At 47.6% G+C, this 19,899-nt stretch overlaps 36 non-coding genes across 36 annotated transcripts; all 36 read left to right on the forward strand.

The window, feature by feature from the left end:
• The first annotated feature begins 366 nt into the window (after window positions 1-366).
• On the forward strand, window positions 367-448 carry trnal-aag (transfer RNA leucine (anticodon AAG)). The gene has a single exon. It is a non-coding gene; the product is annotated as a tRNA-Leu (tRNA).
• A 409-nt stretch (window positions 449-857) lies between these two features.
• trnal-aag (transfer RNA leucine (anticodon AAG)) lies at window positions 858-939 on the forward strand. The gene has a single exon. It is a non-coding gene; the product is annotated as a tRNA-Leu (tRNA).
• Window positions 940-1,329: 390 nt separating this feature from the next.
• On the forward strand, window positions 1,330-1,411 carry trnal-uag (transfer RNA leucine (anticodon UAG)). Its single transcript has one exon. It is a non-coding gene; the product is annotated as a tRNA-Leu (tRNA).
• A 680-nt stretch (window positions 1,412-2,091) lies between these two features.
• Window positions 2,092-2,173, forward strand: trnal-aag (transfer RNA leucine (anticodon AAG)). Its single transcript has one exon. It is a non-coding gene; the product is annotated as a tRNA-Leu (tRNA).
• Window positions 2,174-2,582: 409 nt separating this feature from the next.
• Window positions 2,583-2,664, forward strand: trnal-aag (transfer RNA leucine (anticodon AAG)). The gene has a single exon. It is a non-coding gene; the product is annotated as a tRNA-Leu (tRNA).
• Window positions 2,665-3,050: 386 nt separating this feature from the next.
• trnal-uag (transfer RNA leucine (anticodon UAG)) lies at window positions 3,051-3,132 on the forward strand. The gene has a single exon. It is a non-coding gene; the product is annotated as a tRNA-Leu (tRNA).
• A 680-nt stretch (window positions 3,133-3,812) lies between these two features.
• trnal-aag (transfer RNA leucine (anticodon AAG)) lies at window positions 3,813-3,894 on the forward strand. Its single transcript has one exon. It is a non-coding gene; the product is annotated as a tRNA-Leu (tRNA).
• A 409-nt stretch (window positions 3,895-4,303) lies between these two features.
• Window positions 4,304-4,385, forward strand: trnal-aag (transfer RNA leucine (anticodon AAG)). Its single transcript has one exon. It is a non-coding gene; the product is annotated as a tRNA-Leu (tRNA).
• Window positions 4,386-4,794: 409 nt separating this feature from the next.
• On the forward strand, window positions 4,795-4,876 carry trnal-aag (transfer RNA leucine (anticodon AAG)). The gene has a single exon. It is a non-coding gene; the product is annotated as a tRNA-Leu (tRNA).
• A 409-nt stretch (window positions 4,877-5,285) lies between these two features.
• trnal-aag (transfer RNA leucine (anticodon AAG)) lies at window positions 5,286-5,367 on the forward strand. Its single transcript has one exon. It is a non-coding gene; the product is annotated as a tRNA-Leu (tRNA).
• Window positions 5,368-5,753: 386 nt separating this feature from the next.
• On the forward strand, window positions 5,754-5,835 carry trnal-uag (transfer RNA leucine (anticodon UAG)). Its single transcript has one exon. It is a non-coding gene; the product is annotated as a tRNA-Leu (tRNA).
• A 680-nt stretch (window positions 5,836-6,515) lies between these two features.
• On the forward strand, window positions 6,516-6,597 carry trnal-aag (transfer RNA leucine (anticodon AAG)). The gene has a single exon. It is a non-coding gene; the product is annotated as a tRNA-Leu (tRNA).
• Window positions 6,598-7,006: 409 nt separating this feature from the next.
• Window positions 7,007-7,088, forward strand: trnal-aag (transfer RNA leucine (anticodon AAG)). The gene has a single exon. It is a non-coding gene; the product is annotated as a tRNA-Leu (tRNA).
• A 409-nt stretch (window positions 7,089-7,497) lies between these two features.
• On the forward strand, window positions 7,498-7,579 carry trnal-aag (transfer RNA leucine (anticodon AAG)). Its single transcript has one exon. It is a non-coding gene; the product is annotated as a tRNA-Leu (tRNA).
• A 409-nt stretch (window positions 7,580-7,988) lies between these two features.
• trnal-aag (transfer RNA leucine (anticodon AAG)) lies at window positions 7,989-8,070 on the forward strand. Its single transcript has one exon. It is a non-coding gene; the product is annotated as a tRNA-Leu (tRNA).
• Window positions 8,071-8,456: 386 nt separating this feature from the next.
• trnal-uag (transfer RNA leucine (anticodon UAG)) lies at window positions 8,457-8,538 on the forward strand. Its single transcript has one exon. It is a non-coding gene; the product is annotated as a tRNA-Leu (tRNA).
• A 680-nt stretch (window positions 8,539-9,218) lies between these two features.
• trnal-aag (transfer RNA leucine (anticodon AAG)) lies at window positions 9,219-9,300 on the forward strand. The gene has a single exon. It is a non-coding gene; the product is annotated as a tRNA-Leu (tRNA).
• Window positions 9,301-9,709: 409 nt separating this feature from the next.
• On the forward strand, window positions 9,710-9,791 carry trnal-aag (transfer RNA leucine (anticodon AAG)). Its single transcript has one exon. It is a non-coding gene; the product is annotated as a tRNA-Leu (tRNA).
• Window positions 9,792-10,177: 386 nt separating this feature from the next.
• trnal-uag (transfer RNA leucine (anticodon UAG)) lies at window positions 10,178-10,259 on the forward strand. The gene has a single exon. It is a non-coding gene; the product is annotated as a tRNA-Leu (tRNA).
• Window positions 10,260-10,939: 680 nt separating this feature from the next.
• trnal-aag (transfer RNA leucine (anticodon AAG)) lies at window positions 10,940-11,021 on the forward strand. Its single transcript has one exon. It is a non-coding gene; the product is annotated as a tRNA-Leu (tRNA).
• Window positions 11,022-11,430: 409 nt separating this feature from the next.
• On the forward strand, window positions 11,431-11,512 carry trnal-aag (transfer RNA leucine (anticodon AAG)). The gene has a single exon. It is a non-coding gene; the product is annotated as a tRNA-Leu (tRNA).
• A 409-nt stretch (window positions 11,513-11,921) lies between these two features.
• On the forward strand, window positions 11,922-12,003 carry trnal-aag (transfer RNA leucine (anticodon AAG)). The gene has a single exon. It is a non-coding gene; the product is annotated as a tRNA-Leu (tRNA).
• Window positions 12,004-12,389: 386 nt separating this feature from the next.
• On the forward strand, window positions 12,390-12,471 carry trnal-uag (transfer RNA leucine (anticodon UAG)). Its single transcript has one exon. It is a non-coding gene; the product is annotated as a tRNA-Leu (tRNA).
• Window positions 12,472-13,151: 680 nt separating this feature from the next.
• trnal-aag (transfer RNA leucine (anticodon AAG)) lies at window positions 13,152-13,233 on the forward strand. The gene has a single exon. It is a non-coding gene; the product is annotated as a tRNA-Leu (tRNA).
• Window positions 13,234-13,642: 409 nt separating this feature from the next.
• Window positions 13,643-13,724, forward strand: trnal-aag (transfer RNA leucine (anticodon AAG)). The gene has a single exon. It is a non-coding gene; the product is annotated as a tRNA-Leu (tRNA).
• Window positions 13,725-14,110: 386 nt separating this feature from the next.
• trnal-uag (transfer RNA leucine (anticodon UAG)) lies at window positions 14,111-14,192 on the forward strand. The gene has a single exon. It is a non-coding gene; the product is annotated as a tRNA-Leu (tRNA).
• A 680-nt stretch (window positions 14,193-14,872) lies between these two features.
• On the forward strand, window positions 14,873-14,954 carry trnal-aag (transfer RNA leucine (anticodon AAG)). Its single transcript has one exon. It is a non-coding gene; the product is annotated as a tRNA-Leu (tRNA).
• Window positions 14,955-15,363: 409 nt separating this feature from the next.
• Window positions 15,364-15,445, forward strand: trnal-aag (transfer RNA leucine (anticodon AAG)). The gene has a single exon. It is a non-coding gene; the product is annotated as a tRNA-Leu (tRNA).
• Window positions 15,446-15,831: 386 nt separating this feature from the next.
• Window positions 15,832-15,913, forward strand: trnal-uag (transfer RNA leucine (anticodon UAG)). Its single transcript has one exon. It is a non-coding gene; the product is annotated as a tRNA-Leu (tRNA).
• A 680-nt stretch (window positions 15,914-16,593) lies between these two features.
• trnal-aag (transfer RNA leucine (anticodon AAG)) lies at window positions 16,594-16,675 on the forward strand. The gene has a single exon. It is a non-coding gene; the product is annotated as a tRNA-Leu (tRNA).
• Window positions 16,676-17,084: 409 nt separating this feature from the next.
• Window positions 17,085-17,166, forward strand: trnal-aag (transfer RNA leucine (anticodon AAG)). Its single transcript has one exon. It is a non-coding gene; the product is annotated as a tRNA-Leu (tRNA).
• A 409-nt stretch (window positions 17,167-17,575) lies between these two features.
• On the forward strand, window positions 17,576-17,657 carry trnal-aag (transfer RNA leucine (anticodon AAG)). Its single transcript has one exon. It is a non-coding gene; the product is annotated as a tRNA-Leu (tRNA).
• A 386-nt stretch (window positions 17,658-18,043) lies between these two features.
• Window positions 18,044-18,125, forward strand: trnal-uag (transfer RNA leucine (anticodon UAG)). The gene has a single exon. It is a non-coding gene; the product is annotated as a tRNA-Leu (tRNA).
• Window positions 18,126-18,805: 680 nt separating this feature from the next.
• trnal-aag (transfer RNA leucine (anticodon AAG)) lies at window positions 18,806-18,887 on the forward strand. Its single transcript has one exon. It is a non-coding gene; the product is annotated as a tRNA-Leu (tRNA).
• Window positions 18,888-19,296: 409 nt separating this feature from the next.
• On the forward strand, window positions 19,297-19,378 carry trnal-aag (transfer RNA leucine (anticodon AAG)). Its single transcript has one exon. It is a non-coding gene; the product is annotated as a tRNA-Leu (tRNA).
• A 409-nt stretch (window positions 19,379-19,787) lies between these two features.
• On the forward strand, window positions 19,788-19,869 carry trnal-aag (transfer RNA leucine (anticodon AAG)). The gene has a single exon. It is a non-coding gene; the product is annotated as a tRNA-Leu (tRNA).
• The last annotated feature ends 30 nt before the right edge of the window (window positions 19,870-19,899 follow it).

Raw genomic sequence — 19,899 nt, forward strand, 5'->3', positions numbered from 1 at the left:
TATCAGATTTCTGTAAGATAATCTGGAAAATAAAGTGGTTTTGGCATGCAAGAACATCCCACGTGTTAACTGGTTTGTCAGAAGCGCTTCCTTTAGATTTCTGTGGGAGCTTTGGGAATCTCACCTAATTTTTGATTTCAAGCAAACCCCATGGCTTCATTTGTTGTGTCAGATGTACTTTCGAAACGATAGGGAGACATGCAAATTGTGCAGTACTAGTGGTCCTCCAGGACAGGTTTGAAAACCCCTGGTCTATGGCGCTGTGACTTGTGAATGTAATGTTCAGTTAACTTGAATGAAGCTGGCTTGATGCTCGATGCAGCCTGCATATGCGAGCTCTGGACAACAAAAGCAACCCCTTTAAGTGGTAGCGTGGCCGAGCGGTCTAAGGCGCTGGATTAAGGCTCCAGTCTCTTCGGAGGCGTGGGTTCGAATCCCACCGCTGCCAGGAGCAATTTGAAAGAGGCTCAATTGCCAGCAGTCGGGCACTGTATCAGATTTCTGTAAGATAATCTGGAAAATAAAGTGGTTTTGGCATGCAAGAACATCCCACGTGTTAACTGGTTTGTCAGAAGCGCTTCCTTTAGATTTCTGTGGGAGCTTTGGGAATCTCACCTAATTTTTGATTTCAAGCAAACCCCATGGCTTCATTTGTTGTGTCAGATGTACTTTCGAAACGATAGGGAGACATGCAAATTGTGCAGTACTAGTGGTCCTCCAGGACAGGTTTGAAAACCCCTGGTCTAAGGCGCTGTGACTTGTGAATGTAATATTCAGTTAACTTGAATGAAGCTGGCTTGATGCTCGATGCAGCCTGCATATGCGAGCTCTGGACAACGAAAGCAACCCCTTTAAGTGGTAGCGTGGCCGAGCGGTCTAAGGCGCTGCATTAAGGCTCCAGTCTCTTCGGAGGCGTGGGTTCGAATCCCACCGCTGCCAGGAGCAATTTTAAAGAGGCTCAATTGCCAGCAGTCGGGCACTGTATCAGATTTCTGTAAGATAATCTGGAAAATAAAGTGGTTTTGGCATGCAAGAACATCCCACGTGTTAATTGGTTTGTCAGAAGCGCTTCCTTTATTTAGATTTCTGTGGGAGCTTTGGGAATCTCACCTAATTTTTGATTTCAAGCAAACCCCGTGGCTTCATTTGTTGTGTCAGATGTACTTTCGAAACGATAGAACTCTGTAGGATTTGGGAACTCCAGGAGTATGACTCAGCACAGCAGGACCTTAAAGACGATTCTCTCCCGCCAACGAGGTCCTCGAAATCAACTGAGGCTGTCCGTGGAGCTGCACCTCCCCGAAACTCACCAGAGAGCTTTCTCCAAAGGGTAGCGTGGCCGAGCGGTCCAAGGCGCTGGATTTAGGCTCCTGTCTCTCTGGGGGCGTGGGTTCGAATCCCACCGCTGCCAGCAGTTGTTTTAAAGAGGCTCTATTGCCAGCAGTCAGCCAGGCCAGATGGATAGGCGCTTTGGAAGTCTCACGTGGATCGTTTCTCAATCGGAAGGCTGCAGCCTCCTGGGGGTCACGTTTCTAGGCTGCGTACGTTATAAAGACTCTCTTATTTCAGAATACTACCAAATACCAAGTTGACTCTTATTCTTAGTTAATCGTAAATTGCTGTAATATGCTTGTGACTTGCGAATGTAATGTTCAGTTAACTTGAATGAAGCTGCCTTGATGCTCGATGCAGCCGCATATGTGAGCTCCGGACAACCAAAGCAACCCCTTTAAGTGGTAGCGTGGCCGTGCGGTCTAAGGCAGGGGTTTTCAAACCTGTCCTGGAGGACCACTAGTACTGCACATTTTGCATGTTTTCCTTTTGTGACACACCTCATTCAGTTACCTTAGACACCCAGTTCAGGTCTTGCAGTCTCTACTAATGAGTTGAACATTTAAACCAGGTGTGTCTAATGAGGGAGACATGCAAATTGTGCAGTACTAGTGGTCCTCCAGGACAGGTTTGAAAACCCCTGGTCTAAGGCGCTGTGACTTGTGAATGTAATGTTCAGTTAACTTGAATGAAGCTGGCTTGATGCTCGATGCAGCCTGCATATGCGAGCTCTGGACAACAAAAGCAATCCCTTTAAGTGGTAGCGTGGCCGAGCGGTCTAAGGCGCTGGATTAAGGCTTCAGTCTCTTCGGAGGCGTGGGTTCGAATCCCACCGCTGCCAGGAGCAATTTTAAAGAGGCTCAATTGCCAGCAGTCGGGCACTGTATCAGATTTCTGTAAGATAATCTGGAAAATAAAGTGGTTTTGGCATGCAAGAACATCCCACGTGTTAATTCGTTTGTCAGAAGCGCTTCCTTTAGATTTCTGTGGGAGCTTTGGGAATCTCACCTAATTTTTGATTTCAAGCAAACCCCATGGCTTCATTTGTTGTGTCAGATGTACTTTCTAAACGATAGGGAGACATGCAAATTGTGCAGTACTAGTGGTCCTCCAGGACAGGTTTGAAAACCCCTGGTCTAAGGCGCTGTGACTTGTGAATGTAATGTTAAGTTAACTTGAATGAAGCTGGCTTGATGCTCGATGCAGCCTGCATATGCGAGCTCTGGACAACAAAAGCAACCCCTTTAAGTGGTAGCGTGGCCGAGTGGTCTAAGGCGCTGGATTAAGGCTCCAGTCGCTTCGGAGGCGTGGGTTCGAATCCCACCGCTGCCAGGAGCAATTTTAAAGAGGCTCAATTGCCAGCAGTCGGGCACTGTATCAGATTTCTGTAAGATAATCTGGAAAATAAAGTGGTTTTGGCATGCAAGAACATCCCACGTGTTAATTGGTTTGTCAGAAGCGCTTCCTTTAGATTTCTGTGGGAGCTTTGGGAATCTCACCTAATTTTTGATTTCAAGCAAACCCCATGGCTTCATTTGTTGTGTCAGATGTACTTTCGAAACGATAGAACTCTGTAGGATTTGGGAACTCCAGGAGTATGACTCAGCACAGCAGGACCTTAAAGACGATTCTCTCCCGCCAACGAGGTCCTCGAAATCAACTGAGGCTGTCCGTGGAGCTGCACCTCCCCGAAACTCACCAGAGAGCTTTCTCCAAAGGGTAGCGTGGCCGAGCGGTCCAAGGCGCTGGGTTTAGGCTCCAGTCTCTCCGGGGGCGTGGGTTCGAATGCCACCGCTGCCAGCAGTTGTTTTAAAGAGGCTCTATTGCCAGCAGTCAGCCAGGCCAGAGGGATAGGCGCTTTGGAAGTCTCACGTTGATCGTTTCTCAATCGGAATGCTGCAGCCTCCTGTGGGTCACGTTTCTAGGCTGCGTACGTTATAAAGACTCTCTTATTTCAGAATACTACCAAATACCAAGTTGACTCTTATTCTTAGTTAATCGTAAATTGCTGTAATATGCTTGTGACTTGCGAATGTAATGTTCAGTTAACTTGAATGAAGCTGCCTTGATGCTCGATGCAGCCGCATATGTGAGCTCCGGACAACCAAAGCAACCCCTTTAAGTGGTAGCGTGGCCGTGCGGTCTAAGGCAGGGGTTTTCAAACCTGTCCTGGAGGACCACTAGTACTGCACATTTTGCATGTTTCCCTTTTGTGACACACCTCATTCAGTTACCTTAGACACCCAGTTCAGGTCTTGCAGTCTCTACTAATGAGTTGAACATTTAAACCAGGTGTGTCTAATGAGGGAGACATGCAAATTGTGCAGTACTAGTGGTCCTCCAGGACAGGTTTGAAAACCCCTGGTCTAAGGCGCTGTGACTTGTGAATGTAATGTTCAGTTAACTTGAATGAAGCTGGCTTGATGCTCGATGCAGCCTGCATATGCGCGCTCTGGACAACAAAAGCAACCCCTTTAAGTGGTAGCGTGGCCGAGCGGTCTAAGGCGCTGGATTAAGGCTCCAGTCTCTTCGGAGGCGTGGGTTCGAATCCCACCGCTGCCAGGAGCAATTTTAAAGAGGTTCAATTGCCAGCAGTCGGGCACTGTATCAGATTTCTGAAAGATAATCTGGAAAATAAAGTGGTTTTGGCATGCAAGAACATCCCACGTGTTAATTGGTTTGTCAGAAGCGCTTCCTTTAGATTTCTGTGGGAGCTTTGGGAATCTCACCTAATTTTTGATTTCAAGCAAACCCCATGGCTTCATTTGTTGTGTCAGATGTACTTTCTAAACGATAGGGAGACATGCAAATTGTGCAGTACTAGTGGTCCTCCAGGACAGGTTTGAAAACCCCTGGTCTAAGGCGCTGTGACTTGTGAATGTAATGTTCAGTTAACTTGAATGAAGCTGGCTTGATGCTCGATGCAGCCTGCATATGCGAGCTCTGGACAACGAAAGCAACCCCTTTAAGTGGTAGCGTGGCCGAGCGGTCTAAGGCGCTGGATTAAGGCTCCAGTCTCTTCGGAGGCGTGGGTTCGAATCCCACCGCTGCCAGGAGCAATTTTAAAGAGGCTCAATTGCCAGCAGTCGGGCACTGTATCAGATTTCTGTAAGATAATCTGGAAAATAAAGTGGTTTTGGCATGCAAGAACATCCCACGTGTTAATTGGTTTGTCAGAAGCGCTTCCTTTAGATTTCTGTGGGAGCTTTGGGAATCTCACCTAATTTTTGATTTCAAGCAAACCCCATGGCTTCATTTGTTGTGTCAGATGTACTTTCTAAACGATAGGGAGACATGCAAATTGTGCAGTACTAGTGGTCCTCCAGGACAGGTTTGAAAACCCCTGGTCTAAGGCGCTGTGACTTGTGAATGTAATGTTCAGTTAACTTGAATGAAGCTGGCTTGATGCTCGATGCAGCCTGCATATGCGAGCTCTGGACAACGAAAGCAACCCCTTTAAGTGGTAGCGTGGCCGAGCGGTCTAAGGCGCTGGATTAAGGCTCCAGTCTCTTCGGAGGCGTGGGTTCGAATCCCACCGCTGCCAGGGGCAATTTTAAAGAGGCTCAATTGCCAGCAGTCGGGCACTGTATCAGATTTCTGTAAGATAATCTGGAAAATAAAGTGGTTTTGGCATGCAAGAACATCCCACGTGTTAATTGGTTTGTCAGAAGCGCTTCCTTTAGATTTCTGTGGGAGCTTTGGGAATCTCACCTAATTTTTGATTTCAAGCAAACCCCATGGCTTCATTTGTTGTGTCAGATGTACTTTCGAAACGATAGGGAGACATGCAAATTGTGCAGTACTAGTGGTCCTTCAGGACAGGTTTGAAAACCCCTGGTCTAAGGCGCTGTGACTTGTGAATGTAATGTTCAGTTAACTTGAATGAAGCTGGCTTGATGCTCGATGCAGCCTGCATATGCGAGCTCTGGACAACAAAAGCAACCCCTTTAAGTGGTAGCGTGGCCGAGCGGTCTAAGGCGCTGGATTAAGGCTCCAGTCTCTTCGGAGGCGTGGGTTCGAATCCCACCGCTGCCAGGAGTAATTTTAAAGAGGCTCAATTGCCAGCAGTCGGGCACTGTATCAGATTTCTGTAAGATAATCTGGAAAATAAAGTGGTTTTGGCATGCAAGAACATCCCACGTGTTAATTGGTTTGTCAGAAGCGCTTCCTTTAGATTTCTGTGGGAGCTTTGGGAATCTCACCTAATTTTTGATTTCAAGCAAACCCCATGGCTTCATTTGTTGTGTCAGATGTACTTTCGAAACGATAGAACTCTGTAGGATTTGGGAACTCCAGGAGTATGACTCAGCACAGCAGGACCTTAAAGACGATTCTCTCCCGCCAACGAGGTCCTCGAAATCAACTGAGGCTGTCCGTGGAGCTGCACCTCCCCGAAACTCACCAGAGAGCTTTCTCCAAAGGGTAGCGTGGCCGAGCGGTCCAAGGCGCTGGATTTAGGCTCCAGTCTCTCCGGGGGCGTGGGTTCGAATCCCACCGCTGCCAGCAGTTGTTTTAAAGAGGCTCTATTGCCAGCAGTCAGCCAGGCCAGATGGATAGGCGCTTTGGAAGTCTCACGTGGATCGTTTCTCAATCGGAAGGCTGCAGCCTCCTGGGGGTCACGTTTCTAGGCTGCGTACGTTATAAAGACTCTCTTATTTCAGAATACTACCAAATACCAAGTTGACTCTTATTCTTAGTTAATCGTAAATTGCTGTAATATGCTTGTGACTTGCGAATGTAATGTTCAGTTAACTTGAATGAAGCTGCCTTGATGCTCGATGCAGCCGCATATGTGAGCTCCGGACAACCAAAGCAACCCCTTTAAGTGGTAGCGTGGCCGTGCGGTCTAAGGCAGGGGTTTTCAAACCTGTCCTGGAGAACCACTAGTACTGCACATTTTGCATGTTTCCCTTTTGTGACACACCTCATTCAGTTACCTTAGACACCCAGTTCAGGTCTTGCAGTCTCTACTAATGAGTTGAACATTTAAACCAGGTGTGTCTAATGAGGGAGACATGCAAATTGTGCAGTACTAGTGGTCCTCCAGGACAGGTTTGAAAACCCCTGGTCTAAGGCGCTGTGACTTGTGAATGTAATGTTCAGTTAACTTGAATGAAGCTGGCTTGATGCTCGATGCAGCCTGCATATGCGCGCTCTGGACAACAAAAGCAACCCCTTTAAGTGGTAGCGTGGCCGAGCGGTCTAAGGCGCTGGATTAAGGCTCCAGTCTCTTCGGAGGCGTGGGTTCGAATCCCACCGCTGCCAGGAGCAATTTTAAAGAGGTTCAATTGCCAGCAGTCGGGCACTGTATCAGATTTCTGAAAGATAATCTGGAAAATAAAGTGGTTTTGGCATGCAAGAACATCCCACGTGTTAATTGGTTTGTCAGAAGCGCTTCCTTTAGATTTCTGTGGGAGCTTTGGGAATCTCACCTAATTTTTGATTTCAAGCAAACCCCATGGCTTCATTTGTTGTGTCAGATGTACTTTCTAAACGATAGGGAGACATGCAAATTGTGCAGTACTAGTGGTCCTCCAGGACAGGTTTGAAAACCCCTGGTCTAAGGCGCTGTGACTTGTGAATGTAATGTTCAGTTAACTTGAATGAAGCTGGCTTGATGCTCAATGCAGCCTGCATATGCGAGCTCTGGACAACGAAAGCAACCCCTTTAAGTGGTAGCGTGGCCGAGCGGTCTAAGGCGCTGGATTAAGGCTCCAGTCTCTTCGGAGGCGTGGGTTCGAATCCCACCGCTTCCAGGAGCAATTTTAAAGAGGCTCAATTGCCAGCAGTCGGGCACTGTATCAGATTTCTGTAAAATAATCTGGAAAATAAAGTGGTTTTGGCATGCAAGAACATCCCACGTGTTAATTGGTTTGTCAGAAGCGCTTCCTTTAGATTTCTGTGGGAGCTTTGGGAATCTCACCTAATTTTTGATTTCAAGCAAACCCCATGGCTTCATTTGTTGTGTCAGATGTACTTTCTAAACGATAGGGAGACATGCAAATTGTGCAGTACTAGTGGTCCTCCAGGACAGGTTTGAAAACCCCTGGTCTAAGGCGCTGTGACTTGTGAATGTAATGTTCAGTTAACTTGAATGAAGCTGGCTTGATGCTCGATGCAGCCTGCATATGCGAGCTCTGGACAACGAAAGCAACCCCTTTAAGTGGTAGCGTGGCCGAGCGGTCTAAGGCGCTGGATTAAGGCTCCAGTCTCTTCGGAGGCGTGGGTTCGAATCCCACCGCTGCCAGGGGCAATTTTAAAGAGGCTCAATTGCCAGCAGTTGGGCACTGTATCAGGTTTCTGTAAGATAATCTGGAATATAAAGTGGTTTTGGCATGCAAGAACATCCCACGTGTTAATTGGTTTGTCAGAAGCGCTTCCTTTAGATTTCTGTGGGAGCTTTGGGAATCTCACCTAATTTTTGATTTCAAGCAAACCCCATGGCTTCATTTGTTGTGTCAGATGTACTTTCTAAACGATAGGGAGACATGCAAATTGTGCAGTACTAGTGGTCCTCCAGGACAGGTTTGAAAACCCCTGGTCTAAGGCGCTGTGACTTGTGAATGTAATGTTCAGTTAACTTGAATGAAGCTGGCTTGATGCTCGATGCAGCCTGCATATGCGAGCTCTGGACAACAAAAGCAACCCCTTTAAGTGGTAGCGTGGCCGAGCGGTCTAAGGCGCTGGATTAAGGCTCCAGTCTCTTTGGAGGCGTGGGTTCGAATCCAACCGCTGCCAGGAGCAATTTTAAAGAGGCTCAATTGCCAGCAGTCGGGCACTGTATCAGATTTCTGTAAGATAATCTGGAAAATAAAGTGGTTTTGGCATGCAAGAACATCCCACGTGTTAATTGGTTTGTCAGAAGCGCTTCCTTTAGATTTCTGTGGGAGCTTTGGGAATCTCACCTAATTTTTGATTTCAAGCAAACCCCATGGCTTCATTTGTTGTGTCAGATGTACTTTCGAAACGATAGAACTCTGTAGGATTTGGGAACTCCAGGAGTATGACTCAGCACAGCAGGACCTTAAAGACGATTCTCTCCCGCCAACGAGGTCCTCGAAATCAACTGAGGCTGTCCGTGGAGCTGCACCTCCCCGAAACTCACCAGAGAGCTTTCTCCAAAGGGTAGCGTGGCCGAGCGGTCCAAGGCGCTGGATTTAGGCTCCAGTCTCTCCGGGGGCGTGGGTTCGAATCCCACCGCTGCCAGCAGTTGTTTTAAAGAGGCTCTATTGCCAGCAGTCAGCCAGGCCAGAGGGATAGGCGCTTTGGAAGTCTCACGTTGATCGTTTCTCAATCGGAAGGCTGCAGCCTCCTGTGGGTCACGTTTCTAGGCTGCGTACGTTATAAAGACTCTCTTATTTCAGAATACTACCAAATACCAAGTTGACTCTTATTCTTAGTTAATCGTAAATTGCTGTAATATGCTTGTGACTTGCGAATGTAATGTTCAGTTAACTTGAATGAAGCTGCCTTGATGCTCGATGCAGCCGCATATGTGAGCTCCGGACAACCAAAGCAACCCCTTTAAGTGGTAGCGTGGCCGTGCGGTCTAAGGCAGGGGTTTTCAAACCTGTCCTGGAGGACCACTAGTACTGCACATTTTGCATGTTTCCCTTTTGTGACACACCTCATTCAGTTACCTTAGACACCCAGTTCAGGTCTTGCAGTCTCTACTAATGAGTTGAACATTTAAACCAGGTGTGTCTAATGAGGGAGACATGCAAATTGTGCAGTACTAGTGGTCCTCCAGGACAGGTTTGAAAACCCCTGGTCTAAGGCGCTGTGACTTGTGAATGTAATGTTCAGTTAACTTGAATGAAGCTGGCTTGATGCTCGATGCAGCCTGCATATGCGAGCTCTGGACAACGAAAGCAACCCCTTTAAGTGGTAGCGTGGCCGAGCGGTCTAAGGCGCTGGATTAAGGCTCCAGTCTCTTCGGAGGCGTGGGTTCGAATCCCACCGCTGCCAGGAGCAATTTTAAAGAGGCTCAATTGCCAGCAGTCGGGCACTGTATCAGATTTCTGTAAGATAATCTGGAAAATAAAGTGGTTTTGGCATGCAAGAACATCCCACGTGTTAATTGGTTTGTCAGAAGCGCTTCCTTTAGATTTCTGTGGGAGCTTTGGGAATCTCACCTAATTTTTGATTTCAAGCAAACCCCATGGCTTCATTTGTTGTGTCAGATGTACTTTCTAAACGATAGGGAGACATGCAAATTGTGCAGTACTAGTGGTCTTCCAGGACAGGTTTGAAAACCCCTGGTCTAAGGCGCTGTGACTTGTGAATGTAATGTTCAGTTAACTTGAATGAAGCTGGCTTGATGCTCGATGCAGCCTGCATATGCGAGCTCTGGACAACAAAAGCAACCCCTTTAAGTGGTAGCGTGGCCGAGCGGTCTAAGGCGCTGGATTAAGGCTCCAGTCTCTTCGGAGGCGTTGGTTCGAATCCCACCGCTGCCAGGAGCAATTTTAAAGAGGCTCAATTGCCAGCAGTCGGGCACTGTATCAGATTTCTGTAAGATAATCTGGAAAATAAAGTGGTTTTGGCATGCAAGAACATCCCACGTGTTAATTGGTTTGTCAGAAGCGCTTCCTTTAGATTTCTGTGGGAGCTTTGGGAATCTCACCTAATTTTTGATTTCAAGCAAACCCCATGGCTTCATTTGTTGTGTCAGATGTACTTTCGAAACGATAGAACTCTGTAGGATTTGGGAACTCCAGGAGTATGACTCAGCACAGCAGGACCTTAAAGACGATTCTCTCCCGCCAACGAGGTCCTCGAAATCAACTGAGGCTGTCCGTGGAGCTGCACCTCCCCGAAACTCACCAGAGAGCTTTCTCCAAAGGGTAGCGTGGCCGAGCGGTCCAAGGCGCTGGATTTAGGCTCCAGTCTCTCCGGGGGCGTGGGTTCGAATCCCACCGCTGCCAGCAGTTGTTTTAAAGAGGCTCTATTGCCAGCAGTCAGCCAGGCCAGAGGGATATGCGCTTTGGAAGTCTCACGTTGATCGTTTCTCAATCGGAAGGCTGCAGCCTCCTGTGGGTCACGTTTCTAGGCTGCGTACGTTATAAAGACTCTCTTATTTCAGAATACTACCAAATACCAAGTTGACTCTTATTCTTAGTTAATCGTAAATTGCTGTAATATGCTTGTGACTTGCGAATGTAATGTTCAGTTAACTTGAATGAAGCTGCCTTGATGCTCGATGCAGCCGCATATGTGAGCTCCGGACAACCAAAGCAACCCCTTTAAGTGGTAGCGTGGCCGTGCGGTCTAAGGCAGGGGTTTTCAAACCTGTCCTGGAGGACCACTAGTACTGCACATTTTGCATGTTTCCCTTTTGTGACACACCTCATTCAGTTACCTTAGACACCCAGTTCAGGTCTTGCAGTCTCTACTAATGAGTTGAACATTTAAACCAGGTGTGTCTAATGAGGGAGACATGCAAATTGTGCAGTACTAGTGGTCCTCCAGGACAGGTTTGAAAACCCCTGGTCTAAGGCGCTGTGACTTGTGAATGTAATGTTCAGTTAACTTGAATGAAGCTGGCTTGATGCTCGATGCAGCCTGCATATGCGCGCTCTGGACAACAAAAGCAACCCCTTTAAGTGGTAGCGTGGCCGAGCGGTCTAAGGCGCTGGATTAAGGCTCCAGTCTCTTCGGAGGCGTGGGTTCGAATCCCACCGCTGCCAGGAGCAATTTTAAAGAGGTTCAATTGCCAGCAGTCGGGCACTGTATCAGATTTCTGTAAGATAATCTGGAAAATAAAGTGGTTTTGGCATGCAAGAACATCCCACGTGTTAATTGGTTTGTCAGAAGCGCTTCCTTTAGATTTCTGTGGGAGCTTTGGGAATCTCACCTAATTTTTGATTTCAAGCAAACCCCATGGCTTCATTTGTTGTGTCAGATGTACTTTCTAAACGATAGGGAGACATGCAAATTGTGCAGTACTAGTGGTCCTCCAGGACAGGTTTGAAAACCCCTGGTCTAAGGCGCTGTGACTTGTGAATGTAATGTTCAGTTAACTTGAATGAAGCTGGCTTGATGCTCGATGCAGCCTGCATATGCGAGCTCTGGACAACGAAAGCAACCCCTTTAAGTGGTAGCGTGGCCGAGCGGTCTAAGGCGCTGGATTAAGGCTCCAGTCTCTTCGGAGGCGTGGGTTCGAATCCCACCGCTGCCAGGAGCAATTTTAAAGAGGCTCAATTGCCAGCAGTCGGGCACTGTATCAGATTTCTGTAAGATAATCTGGAAAATAAAGTGGTTTTGGCATGCAAGAACATCCCACGTGTTAATTGGTTTGTCAGAAGCGCTTCCTTTAGATTTCTGTGGGAGCTTTGGGAATCTCACCTAATTTTTGATTTCAAGCAAACCCCATGGCTTCATTTGTTGTGTCAGATGTACTTTCTAAACGATAGGGAGACATGCAAATTGTGCAGTACTAGTGGTCTTCCAGGACAGGTTTGAAAACCCCTGGTCTAAGGCGCTGTGACTTGTGAATGTAATGTTCAGTTAACTTGAATGAAGCTGGCTTGATGCTCGATGCAGCCTGCATATGCGAGCTCTGGACAACAAAAGCAACTCCTTTAAGTGGTAGCGTGGCCGAGCGGTCTAAGGCGCTGGATTAAGGCTCCAGTCTCTTCGGAGGCGTGGGTTCGAATCCCACCGCTGCCAGGAGCAATTTTAAAGAGGCTCAATTGCCAGCAGTCGGCCACTGTATCAGATTTCTGTAAGATAATCTGGAAAATAAAGTGGTTTTGGCATGCAAGAACATCCCACGTGTTAATTGGTTTGTCAGAAGCGCTTCCTTTAGATTTCTGTGGGAGCTTTGGGAATCTCACCTAATTTTTGATTTCAAGCAAACCCCATGGCTTCATTTGTTGTGTCAGATGTACTTTCGAAACGATAGAACTCTGTAGGATTTGGGAACTCCAGGAGTATGACTCAGCACAGCAGGACCTTAAAGACGATTCTCTCCCGCCAACGAGGTCCTCGAAATCAACTGAGGCTGTCCCTGGAGCTGCACCTCCCCGAAACTCACCAGAGAGCTTTCTCCAAAGGGTAGCGTGGCCGAGCGGTCCAAGGCGCTGGATTTAGGCTCCAGTCTCTCCGGGGGCGTGGGTTCGAATCCCACCGCTGCCAGCAGTTGTTTTAAAGAGGCTCTATTGCCAGCAGTCAGCCAGGCCAGATGGATAGGCGCTTTGGAAGTCTCACGTGGATCGTTTCTCAATCGGAAGGCTGCAGCCTCCTGGGGGTCACGTTTCTAGGCTGCGTACGTTATAAAGACTCTCTTATTTCAGAATACTACCAAATACCAAGTTGACTCTTATTCTTAGTTAATCGTAAATTGCTGTAATATGCTTGTGACTTGCGAATGTAATGTTCAGTTAACTTGAATGAAGCTGCCTTGATGCTCGATGCAGCCGCATATGTGAGCTCCGGACAACCAAAGCAACCCCTTTAAGTGGTAGCGTGGCCGTGCGGTCTAAGGCAGGGGTTTTCAAACCTGTCCTGGAGGACCACTAGTACTGCACATTTTGCATGTTTCCCTTTTGTGACACACCTCATTCAGTTACCTTAGACACCCAGTTCAGGTCTTGCAGTCTCTACTAATGAGTTGAACATTTAAACCAGGTGTGTCTAATGAGGGAGACATGCAAATTGTGCAGTACTATTGGTCCTCCAGGACAGGTTTGAAAACCCCTGGTCTAAGGCGCTGTGACTTGTGAATGTAATGTTCAGTTAACTTGAATGAAGCTGGCTTGATGCTCGATGCAGCCTGCATATGCGCGCTCTGGACAACAAAAGCAACCCCTTTAAGTGGTAGCGTGGCCGAGCGGTCTAAGGCGCTGGATTAAGGCTCCAGTCTCTTCGGAGGCGTGGGTTCGAATCCCACCGCTGCCAGGAGCAATTTTAAAGAGGTTCAATTGCCAGCAGTCGGGCACTGTATCAGATTTCTGTAAGATAATCTGGAAAATAAAGTGGTTTTGGCATGCAAGAACATCCCACGTGTTAATTGGTTTGTCAGAAGCGCTTCCTTTAGATTTCTGTGGGAGCTTTGGGAATCTCACCTAATTTTTGATTTCAAGCAAACCCCATGGCTTCATTTGTTGTGTCAGATGTACTTTCTAAACGATAGGGAGACATGCAAATTGTGCAGTACTAGTGGTCCTCCAGGACAGGTTTGAAAACCCCTGGTCTAAGGCGCTGTGACTTGTGAATGTAATGTTCAGTTAACTTGAATGAAGCTGGCTTGATGCTCGATGCAGCCTGCATATGCGAGCTCTGGACAACGAAAGCAACCCCTTTAAGTGGTAGCGTGGCCGAGCGGTCTAAGGCGCTGGATTAAGGCTCCAGTCTCTTCGGAGGCGTGGGTTCGAATCCCACCGCTGCCAGGAGCAATTTTAAAGAGGCTCAATTGCCAGCAGTCGGGCACTGTATCAGATTTCTGTAAGATAATCTGGAAAATAAAGTGGTTTTGGCATGCAAGAACATCCCACGTGTTAATTGGTTTGTCAGAAGCGCTTCCTTTAGATTTCTGTGGGAGCTTTGGGAATCTCACCTAATTTTTGATTTCAAGCAAACCCCATGGCTTCATTTGTTGTGTCAGATGTACTTTCGAAACGATAGAACTCTGTAGGATTTGGGAACTCCAGGAGTATGACTCAGCACAGCAGGACCTTAAAGACGATTCTCTCCCGCCAACGAGGTCCTCGAAATCAACTGAGGCTGTCCGTGGAGCTGCACCTCCCCGAAACTCACCAGAGAGCTTTCTCCAAAGGGTAGCGTGGCCGAGCGGTCCAAGGCGCTGGATTTAGGCTCCAGTCTCTCCGGGTGCGTGGGTTCGAATCCCACCGCTGCCAGCAGTTGTTTTAAAGAGGCTCTATTGCCAGCAGTCAGCCAGGCCAGATGGATAGGCGCTTTGGAAGTCTCACGTGGATCGTTTCTCAATCGGAAGGCTGCAGCCTCCTGGGGGTCACGTTTCTAGGCTGCGTACGTTATAAAGACTCTCTTATTTCAGAATACTACCAAATACCAAGTTGACTCTTATTCTTAGTTAATCGTAAATTGCTGTAATATGCTTGTGACTTGCGAATGTAATGTTCAGTTAACTTGAATGAAGCTGCCTTGATGCTCGATGCAGCCGCATATGTGAGCTCCGGACAACCAAAGCAACCCCTTTAAGTGGTAGCGTGGCCGTGCGGTCTAAGGCAGGGGTTTTCAAACCTGTCCTGGAGGACCACTAGTACTGCACATTTTGCATGTTTCCCTTTTGTGACACACCTCATTCAGTTACCTTAGACACCCAGTTCAGGTCTTGCAGTCTCTACTAATGAGTTGAACATTTAAACCAGGTGTGTCTAATGAGGGAGACATGCAAATTGTGCAGTACTATTGGTCCTCCAGGACAGGTTTGAAAACCCCTGGTCTAAGGCGCTGTGACTTGTGAATGTAATGTTCAGTTAACTTGAATGAAGCTGGCTTGATGCTCGATGCAGCCTGCATATGCGCGCTCTGGACAACAAAAGCAACCCCTTTAAGTGGTAGCGTGGCCGAGCGGTCTAAGGCGCTGGATTAAGGCTCCAGTCTCTTCGGAGGCGTGGGTTCGAATCCCACCGCTGCCAGGAGCAATTTTAAAGAGGCTCAATTGCCAGCAGTCGGGCACTGTATCAGATTTCTGTAAGATAATCTGGAAAATAAAGTGGTTTTGGCATGCAAGAACATCCCACGTGTTAATTGGTTTGTCAGAAGCGCTTCCTTTAGATTTCTGTGGGAGCTTTGGGAATCTCACCTAATTTTTGATTTCAAGCAAACCCCATGGCTTCATTTGTTGTGTCAGATGTACTTTCTAAACGATAGGGAGACATGCAAATTGTGCAGTACTAGTGGTCCTCCAGGACAGGTTTGAAAACACCTGGTCTAAGGCGCTGTGACTTGTGAATGTAATGTTCAGTTAACTTGAATGAAGCTGGCTTGATGCTCGATGCAGCCTGCATATGCGAGCTCTGGACAACGAAAGCAACCCCTTTAAGTGGTAGCGTGGCCGAGCGGTCTAAGGCGCTGCATTAAGGCTCCAGTCTCTTCGAAGGCGTGGGTTCGAATCCCACCGCTGCCAGGAGCAATTTTAAAGAGGCTCAATTGCCAGCAGTCGGGCACTGTATCAGATTTCTGTAAGATAATCTGGAAAATAAAGTGGTTTTGGCATGCAAGAACATCCCACGTGTTAATTGGTTTGTCAGAAGCGCTTCCTTTAGATTTCTGTGGGAGCTTTGGGAATCTCACCTAATTTTTGATTTCAAGCAAACCCCATGGCTTCATTTGTTGTGTCAGATGTACTTTCGAAACGATAGAACTCTGTAGGATTTGGGAACTCCAGGAGTATGACTCAGCACAGCAGGACCTTAAAGACGATTCTCTCCCGCCAACGAGGTCCTCGAAATCAACTGAGGCTGTCCGTGGAGCTGCACCTCCCCGAAACTCACCAGAGAGCTTTCTCCAAAGGGTAGCGTGGCCGAGCGGTCCAAGGCGCTGGATTTAGGCTCCAGTCTCTCCGGGTGCGTGGGTTCGAATCCCACCGCTGCCAGCAGTTGTTTTAAAGAGGCTCTATTGCCAGCAGTCAGCCAGGCCAGATGGATAGGCGCTTTGGAAGTCTCACGTGGATCGTTTCTCAATCGGAAGGCTGCAGCCTCCTGGGGGTCACGTTTCTAGGCTGCGTACGTTATAAAGACTCTCTTATTTCAGAATACTACCAAATACCAAGTTGACTCTTATTCTTAGTTAATCGTAAATTGCTGTAATATGCTTGTGACTTGCGAATGTAATGTTCAGTTAACTTGAATGAAGCTGCCTTGATGCTCGATGCAGCCGCATATGTGAGCTCCGGACAACCAAAGCAACCCCTTTAAGTGGTAGCGTGGCCGTGCGGTCTAAGGCAGGGGTTTTCAAACCTGTCCTGGAGGACCACTAGTACTGCACATTTTGCATGTTTCCCTTTTGTGACACACCTCATTCAGTTACCTTAGACACCCAGTTCAGGTCTTGCAGTCTCTACTAATGAGTTGAACATTTAAACCAGGTGTGTCTAATGAGGGAGACATGCAAATTGTGCAGTACTATTGGTCCTCCAGGACAGGTTTGAAAACCCCTGGTCTAAGGCGCTGTGACTTGTGAATGTAATGTTCAGTTAACTTGAATGAAGCTGGCTTGATGCTCGATGCAGCCTGCATATGCGCGCTCTGGACAACAAAAGCAACCCCTTTAAGTGGTAGCGTGGCCGAGCGGTCTAAGGCGCTGGATTAAGGCTCCAGTCTCTTCGGAGGCGTGGGTTCGAATCCCACCGCTGCCAGGAGCAATTTTAAAGAGGCTCAATTGCCAGCAGTCGGGCACTGTATCAGATTTCTGTAAGATAATCTGGAAAATAAAGTGGTTTTGGCATGCAAGAACATCCCACGTGTTAATTGGTTTGTCAGAAGCGCTTCCTTTAGATTTCTGTGGGAGCTTTGGGAATCTCACCTAATTTTTGATTTCAAGCAAACCCCATGGCTTCATTTGTTGTGTCAGATGTACTTTCTAAATGATAGGGAGACATGCAAATTGTGCAGTACTAGTGGTCCTCCAGGACAGGTTTGAAAACACCTGGTCTAAGGCGCTGTGACTTGTGAATGTAATGTTCAGTTAACTTGAATGAAGCTGGCTTGATGCTCGATGCAGCCTGCATATGCGAGCTCTGGACAACGAAAGCAACCCCTTTAAGTGGTAGCGTGGCCGAGCGGTCTAAGGGGCTGGATTAAGGCTCCAGTCTCTTCGGAGGCGTGGGTTCGAATCCCACCGCTGCCAGGGGCAATTTTAAAGAGGCTCAATTGCCAGCAGTCGGGCACTGTATCAGATTTCTGTAAGATAATCTGGAAAATAAAGTGGTTTTGGCATGCAAGAACATCCCACGTGTTAATTGGTTTGTCAGAAGCGCTTCCTTTAGATTTCTGTGGGAGCTTTGGGAATCTCACCTAATTTTTGATTTCAAGCAAACCCCATGGCTTCATTTGTTGTGTCAGATGTACTTTCTAAACGATAGGGAGACATGCAAATTGTGCAGTACTAGTGGTCCTTCAGGACAGGTTTGAAAACCCCTGGTCTAAGGCGCTGTGACTTGTGAATGTAATGTTCAGTTAACTTGAATGAAGCTGGCTTGATGCTCGATGCAGCCTACATATGCGAGCTCTGGACAACAAAAGCAACCCCTTTAAGTGGTAGCGTGGCCGAGCGGTCCAAGGCGCTGGATTAAGGTTCCAGTCTCTTCGGAGGCGTGGGTTCGAATCCCACCGCTGCCAGGAGCAATTTTTAAGAGGCTCAATTGCCAGCAGTCGGGCACTGTATCAGATTTCTGTAAGATAATCTGGAAAATAAAGTGGTTTTGGCATGCAAGAACATCCCACGTGTTAATTGGTTTGTCAGAAGCGCTTCCTTTAGATTTCTGTGGGAGCTTTGGGAATCTCACCTAATTTTTGATTTCAAGCAAACCCCATGGCTTCATTTGTTGTGTCAGATGTACTTTCGAAACGATAGAACTCTGTAGGATTTGGGAACTCCAGGAGTATGACTCAGCACAGCAGGACCTTAAAGACGATTCTCTCCCGCCAACGAGGTCCTCGAAATCAACTGAGGCTGTCCGTGGAGCTGCACCTCCCCGAAACTCACCAGAGAGCTTTCTCCAAAGGGTAGCGTGGCCGAGCGGTCCAAGGCGCTGGATTTAGGCTCCAGTCTCTCCGGGGGCGTGGGTTCGAATCCCACCGCTGCCAGCAGTTGTTTTAAAGAGGCTCTATTGCCAGCAGTCAGCCAGGCCAGAGGGATAGGCGCTTTGGAAGTCTCACGTTGATCGTTTCTCAATCGGAAGGCTGCAGCCTCCTGTGGGTCACGTTTCTAGGCTGCGTACGTTATAAAGACTCTCTTATTTCAGAATACTACCAAATACCAAGTTGACTCTTATTCTTAGTTAATCGTAAATTGCTGTAATATGCTTGTGACTTGCGAATGTAATGTTCAGTTAACTTGAATGAAGCTGCCTTGATGCTCGATGCAGCCGCATATGTGAGCTCCGGACAACCAAAGCAACCCCTTTAAGTGGTAGCGTGGCCGTGCGGTCTAAGGCAGGGGTTTTCAAACCTGTCCTGGAGGACCACTAGTACTGCACATTTTGCATGTTTCCCTTTTGTGACACACCTCATTCAGTTACCTTAGACACCCAGTTCAGGTCTTGCAGTCTCTACTAATGAGTTGAACATTTAAACCAGGTGTGTCTAATGAGGGAGACATGCAAATTGTGCAGTACTAGTGGTCCTCCAGGACAGGTTTGAAAACCCCTGGTCTAAGGCGCTGTGACTTGTGAATGTAATGTTCAGTTAACTTGAATGAAGCTGGCTTGATGCTCGATGCAGCCTGCATATGCGCGCTCTGGACAACAAAAGCAACCCCTTTAAGTGGTAGCGTGGCCGAGCGGTCTAAGGCGCTGGATTAAGGCTCCAGTCTCTTCGGAGGCGTGGGTTCGAATCCCACCGCTGCCAGGAGCAATTTTAAAGAGGTTCAATTGCCAGCAGTCGGGCACTGTATCAGATTTCTGTAAGATAATCTGGAAAATAAAGTGGTTTTGGCATGCAAGAACATCCCACGTGTTAATTGGTTTGTCAGAAGCGCTTCCTTTAGATTTCTGTGGGAGCTTTGGGAATCTCACCTAATTTTTGATTTCAAGCAAACCCCATGGCTTCATTTGTTGTGTCAGATGTACTTTCTAAACGATAGGGAGACATGCAAATTGTGCAGTACTAGTGGTCCTCCAGGACAGGTTTGAAAACCCCTGGTCTAAGGCGCTGTGACTTGTGAATGTAATGTTCAGTTAACTTGAATGAAGCTGGCTTGATGCTCGATGCAGCCTGCATATGCGAGCTCTGGACAACGAAAGCAACACCTTTAAGTGGTAGCGTGGCCGAGCGGTCTAAGGCGCTGGATTAAGGCTCCAGTCTCTTCGGAGGCGTGGGTTCGAATCCCACCGCTGCCAGGAGCAATTTTAAAGAGGCTCAATTGCCAGCAGTCGGGCACTGTATCAGATTTCTGTAAGATAATCTGGAAAATAAAGTGGTTTTGGCATGCAAGAACATCCCACGTGTTAATTGGTTTGTCAGAAGCGCTTCCTTTAGATTTCTGTGGGAGCTTTGGGAATCTCACCTAATTTTTGATTTCAAGCAAACCCCATGGCTTCATTTGTTGTGTCAGATGTACTTTCTAAACGATAGGGAGACATGCAAATTGTGCAGTACTAGTGGTCCTCCAGGACAGGTTTGAAAACCCCTGGTCTAAGGCGCTGTGACTTGTGAATGTAATGTTCAGTTAACTTGAATGAAGCTGGCTTGATGCTCGATGCAGCCTGCATATGCGAGCTCTGGACAACGAAAGCAACCCCTTTAAGTGGTAGCGTGGCCGAGCGGTCTAAGGCGCTGGATTAAGGCTCCAGTCTCTTCGGAGGCGTGGGTTCGAATCCCACCGCTGCCAGGAGCAATTTTAAAGAGGCTCAATTGCCAG

The sequence above is a fragment of the Misgurnus anguillicaudatus genome, chromosome 20 (genome assembly GCF_027580225.2).
Source record: "Misgurnus anguillicaudatus chromosome 20, ASM2758022v2, whole genome shotgun sequence".
NCBI lineage: Eukaryota > Metazoa > Chordata > Actinopteri > Cypriniformes > Cobitidae > Misgurnus > Misgurnus anguillicaudatus.